The sequence below is a fragment of the Equus przewalskii genome, chromosome 14, assembly GCF_037783145.1.
Source record: "Equus przewalskii isolate Varuska chromosome 14, EquPr2, whole genome shotgun sequence".
NCBI classification, from domain to species: domain Eukaryota; kingdom Metazoa; phylum Chordata; class Mammalia; order Perissodactyla; family Equidae; genus Equus; species Equus przewalskii.
Genome location: NC_091844.1, coordinates 66,102,714 through 66,108,576, shown reverse-complemented (window position 1 = coordinate 66,108,576; position 5,863 = coordinate 66,102,714).

Below are 5,863 nucleotides of genomic sequence, written 5' to 3'. Positions count from 1 at the left end.
AGACGCTAAGGATATGGCAGTGAGGTTGACATTCAAGGCCCTAGCCTTCAAGGGGCTTACAGTCAGAAGAGAAGACAATGCTTTCACGTGTACTTTAAAGCAAGTAAATGTAATAAAGTAGGACATTGACCATAACAGAGAAGTACTGAAAGCTGGAGAGGGATAGGAGGTAAACAAGATGAGTGGGATGGGCTCAGGGGATCCAGATATAAAGTTTCAGTCATGCAGCATGAATAAGTTCCAGAGATCTGCTGTACGACATTGTGCCTATAGTTAAAAATATCATATTGTGTGCTTAAAAACTTGAGGGTAAATCTGATGTTAAGTGTACTTATCACAATAAAGTAAAAAAACGGAAATACATATGTGTGAAAAAAGAAGAGTGTTCTAAGCAGAGAGACCAGTATGTTCAAACTTTCAAAGACTAAACACAACAGTTCCAAAAATGGCAAGACAGGGAATTCAGCATGACCAACGCCTCAGCTGTGAGAGGAGAGCGGCTGGAGGAAAGGCTGAGACACAAGAAAGGTCCCGATCTTGCATGGTTTGGAAAGCTGGATTAGGAAGTTTGGATTTTGAAGTAACAGAGTCAGATTTACTTTTGAAAATAGTTAATCTGACCATTGGGAGGAGAACTGACCAGAGGTGACCAAGTAGGAGATATAGGAACAACATCTCTCTTAGGAGAGAGATGATGGGTAGTAACAGCTGGATGGAAATAAGTGATAAATAGGCAATGGAGATGGCAGGACTTGGTGACTGATTGATAAGGGAGAAGAAAGACATAAGCATGATTCCCAGGTAGATGGCGATGCCAAATGTTGAACTGGGGAACCCAGGAGGAGGAGGAGGTTGGGTATAGATAATGAGTTCTGATTCAGGTGTGATGACTTTGAGGTTCTTGCAAGATACCCAAGTGGCTCTATGGGTCCAGAGCTCAAGAGAGGGGTCTGAGCTCACTTAAGCACTGCCCAGATAAGAAGGTGCCCAATTTAGACAGAAACAAAATCCAGTCTGCAGGTGTTGCAACTGTGATTGTCTTGGTCAGCTTGGGCTGCCATAACAAAATACCATAGGCTGGGTGGCTTAAACAACCGACATTTATTTCTCACAGATCTGAAGGCTGGAAGCCCAAGATCAGGGTGCCAGCATGATCGAATTCTGGTGAGGATTCTCTTCCTGGCTTGCAGATGGCTGCCTTGTTGCTGTGTCCTCACATGGCAGGGCAAAGGAGAAAGACAGAGATCTTCCTCTTCTCATAAGGCCGTATTCCTGTTGGATGAGGACCCCACTCTAATGACCTCATTTAACCTTAATTACCTCTTAAAGACGCTATCTCCAGATACAGTCACATTGGGATTGGGGGTTATGACTTCGACATATAAATTGGGGGATGGGGGAGTGCACAATTCAATCCACAGCAGTGATAGAATGGTGGGTTGTGTTATCTCAGCCTAATATCATTCAGCATTCAAATGAGACAACTAGTTTTCTGTGTCTGACGTCCATGCTCTCCAAGCCATCTTCTGATAATCTTGCTTCCTGGGGTCTTTAAGGAAAGAATGCACTGGTCTGGCCAACATGAAAGGTTGCATACTTTGTGTACATTAAGTATTGTGGCTTAATCAGTGTGGGTCAGAATGCTCAAGATTGAAAATTTAAGGCCCATTGAAAGATCAGTTTTGGACCTACAAAACTGAGAACCAGATTTTGGGCCTTGGTGAATTCACTACAATACATACAACCACATGAGACTTCCTAATGGGTCAGCCAGCCTCTCCTAGGGAATATTCTTCTGTACCAATAGTTCTGATCTTGCCTGGGTCATTTAAAAGGAGGGAAAACCACTTTCACTTATGTAGGCAAAGTAACAGAGCACAAAGAGAAAGGGCTTTGATGCAAGCCATTGCAATCCACGTGAATAAGACCCCCCTGGAGTTGTGCAGTACCCAACCTGTGCTGCTGCATACGGAGGCAATGTTTGCAGTCACCAAAGCAAAGTTCAAATGCCAGGGCCTCTACTTACCAACTGTGGGGCAGTAGACAAATCACTAACTTCTCTGTTAATATCTACTACAGAAAGAGTAGGTTGAGAAAAAATATCCACCTCAGAAGAGTGAACTCAGTGGAAAATGACATGTGGAGCCTTTAGCCCAGTATCTTGCATTTGGTAGGCAATCAAAAATGACAGCTATTTTTATTTTTAGTGGGGAAGAAGAATAAGGATAAATAAAAGGCATAGGCGGGGCATGGCACATTTTGTGTCAATGTATAATTGCCACTGTTGCCAACCTAATATTGGGATGAAATGGTTATTTGGAACTACTCCCTAAGTTCTGCAGGGGCTGTGAGAGGTAAAGGAGAGAGAGTGGTAGATGGAATTCCTCATGAAATGGCATGGAGTCCGTGTTTCTGCCCAGAGGGGATCCATTTTCTGTTCTGATCACCACTTCCCTGTCAGGAAGATATTCTTCCTGCAAAATGCAGCTAAAAATTCCCCCTAACTGGCATGAGGAAACTTCCAGGGATAATGTATATGTTCATTATCTTGATAGTGGTGATGGTTCTACATATATATGTCAAAACATCAAATTGTACACTTTAAATATGTGCAATCTATTGTATATCAATTATACTTCAATAAAGCTGTTAAAAAAAAAAAAAAAAAACGCTCTCCAATAATTTCCACAGTTTGCCAAACACTGATTTAGGGAGAAAATGCCATACATGGGGGAAGTGGGGGTTGAGATGCAGGATAAAAGGTACATAGGTTAGAAAGAGATTGACAGCATTTTGAAGCACATGTTAAAAGGAACAAACCTCCTGAGAAAGTGACTGATTAAGACTGCAATTAAAATAAACCTGGAGCTGTTGTTATATAGGATTAAAGGTCCTGAAACGCAAAGTGCCACCCCTCCCTCCACCGCAGAATGGGATAGAAATGACATGGGACACAGCAAAGCCTTAAGAGAAGTCCTCTCGCAGTCTCTGGTCTCCCTAACCCATCCTGCGTGCTGCTGTCAGAATAATCTTTCTCAGAGATCATTTTCATCCCAAGTGCTCACTCTCCCATTTCTTGTAGTCCCCCATGACTTACATGGACAAATACAATACCCACATTTTCTTCTCTCCAACTTTTCTGATGGGTCTCACGGGCCCACTGGCTGCTCTCCCAGGGCTTCCTCAGCTCTCCTCAGGTTACACGTTCCTTTCCAGCCCTGCTGCCCTCCCCCTTCTCCCTCAGAAGCCAAGTCCTGCCCATCCTTTTAGACACAGCTTAATTTTACATCCTCTGCAAGTCCTTTCTTGGCTTCACCACTAGATGATAATTTATCTTTCCTTTCATTAAAAACCTATCTATAGAGACTATATTTCTGAACCCCAAATTGGGACATGTAAATGTAGAATTTTGTGCTGTTGACAGATGTGAAAGACAGTCTGGGAAACATTGCTTGAATGCTCAAAAATTGGACTTTGGAGGGCATCTTGATGGTGTACGGAACCAGGAAACAAAATATCTGAAATGGTGATTATATAGGGCATCCAGGATACATGGCTGTGCCTGCCATTTGGTTTTTGGCATGAGCTATAAACAGTGTATTATTAAATTCTTTTATTCATATATTGCTTTTCTAAAACTAAACTTTAATTACCTTGGGAACAGGAACTGTGTCAATACCTACGATATACTCCCAACATGCAGGCAGGTCCTAGCAAATGCTACAAAGCAAATAAATGGTTATGATTTAACAATTTCAAATCCATAATCTCCCTCGGCAAATGACTCCCATACAGTGTTACCATCATCCATACATCCCTATCCGTTCCCCTGTGAACAGCACCCCACACCTGGGATGCAGCTCACACGAGTCATAAAGTGGAGACACAGAGTCAGGAGTTGACCTTCAGGATCCTGTGTCTTTTGCATCATCCTCTAACCAATACTTTAGGGAGGGTAAGAAAAAATGAGGCACTGCTATAATGTAGATTGAGTTTCTCAAATTTATCATGCATAAGAATCTCCTGGAGAGCTTGTTAAAATATGATTCCAGGTCCCCACCCCTACATATTCAGTAGGTTTGGAATGGTGCCTAGAAATTTGCATTTCTCAGAATCTCTCAATTAAGGCTGATGCTGCTGATCTTTGCACCACACCTTGAATAGAAATGATGTAGAACACATTCTGAAGGAAACAAGCATATTAAGATCTCTTCGTGAAAGTGGTGGTAGAACCCAAATCAAACTATCTCAAGTAAGAAAGTGATTTGTTGGAAGGAAGCCTGAGTAGGTAGCTCACGGTGTGAGTGGAAAAGCTGCAGAAGCAGATCTGAGGCCTTCAGGGACTGAATTTGGAGACATAATCATCATTGGAATTCTGTCTCTCTTTTTTCACTTTTATCTCTGCTTGGCATTGTTCTCCCCTACCACCAATAAGTTTTCTTCATATAGCAGACGTGGCTGCTGGAAATTCCAAATTCTTAATACCAAGTTCCATGTGTCAGTTATTTATTGCTGTACTACATACCATCCCAAACTTGGTGGCTTAATATAATAACTATTATTTACTTTGCTCATGAATCTATAATACTTATTACTATTATAATTTGGGCAGAGCTCTCATCTTTAGTCTTTGTGGCATCAGCTGGGTCTCAAAGACTAGGAGTGATGGCAGCTGGGATCTAGAATCATCTGAGGGATCCCTCACCCATTTGTCTGGTGATCGATGTTAGCTGTTGACTAGGAACCTCAGCTGGGAATATTAGACAGAACACCTATCCATGCCTCTCCATGTGGCTGCTTGGGCTTCTTCACAGCGTGGTGGCTAGGTTTCAAGAGCAAGTATCCCAAGAGAACCAGGTGGAAAGTGCCTTATCTTTTATTATATAGCCTCAGATATCACAAAACATGATTTCTACCATAATCCCAAACTCACCCATATTCAAGGAGAGGGAACATAAACCCCACTTCTCAATAGGAGGACTGAAAAAGTCACATCATAAAAAGAGCTGTAGTCTGGGAGATGTTGTTGTGAACATCTTTGAAAAATACCATCTACCACACTCCATAACCTGATATATAAGATTTTCTTAATTATTGTGTGAAAAGTCCCAGGGAAGAACTGACTAACCTGGCCTTAGTCAATGCTCACTCCATTGACCAATTATTGCAGTGAAGAGGGTGAAATACAAGGAGGAGCTTAGCCTGACTCATGTGCTCATTCTGTGACTGACTAGGAAGAACAGTCAAAATGACATACGACCACTATAAAATAGAGCTTCCCAGGTTTTGGTCATTCTGGACACCAGAGTCTTAACTATAATAATCAAGAAGGGTTCTCAGAGATCAGATATCTATATGTGAAAACATCGGGAGAGGAATTATCTCAGAAATGTGTAAGTGTTTGGGATGAATGTCTGTGTCCCCCCCCAAATTTATTTGTTGAAATCTAACCCCCAGTGTGATGGTATTAGGAGGTTGGGCCTTTGAGAGGTAATTAAGTCATGAGGGTAGCACCCTCAGGAATGGGATTAGTGGCCTCATAAGAAGAGACCAGAGAGCTAGCTCTCTCTCTTTCCTCCATGCAAGGACACAATGAGAAGTTAGCAGGCTGCAACCAGGAAGAGGACTGTCACCAGAACTTGACCCTGATCTCAGATTTCCAGCCTCCAGGACTGTAAGAAACAAATGTTTGTTGTTTGTAAACCACCCAGTCTGTAGTACTTTGTTATAGCAGCCTGAACTGACTATATCGATCATAACAAGAAAGACAGTGAAGGAGGAACTATGACTAGGTGTTGGGTCAATGAGAAGAGTTCTGACAGACCTGTAAGTTAGGTGTGTCAGGCCAAGTCTTGGAAGAGGC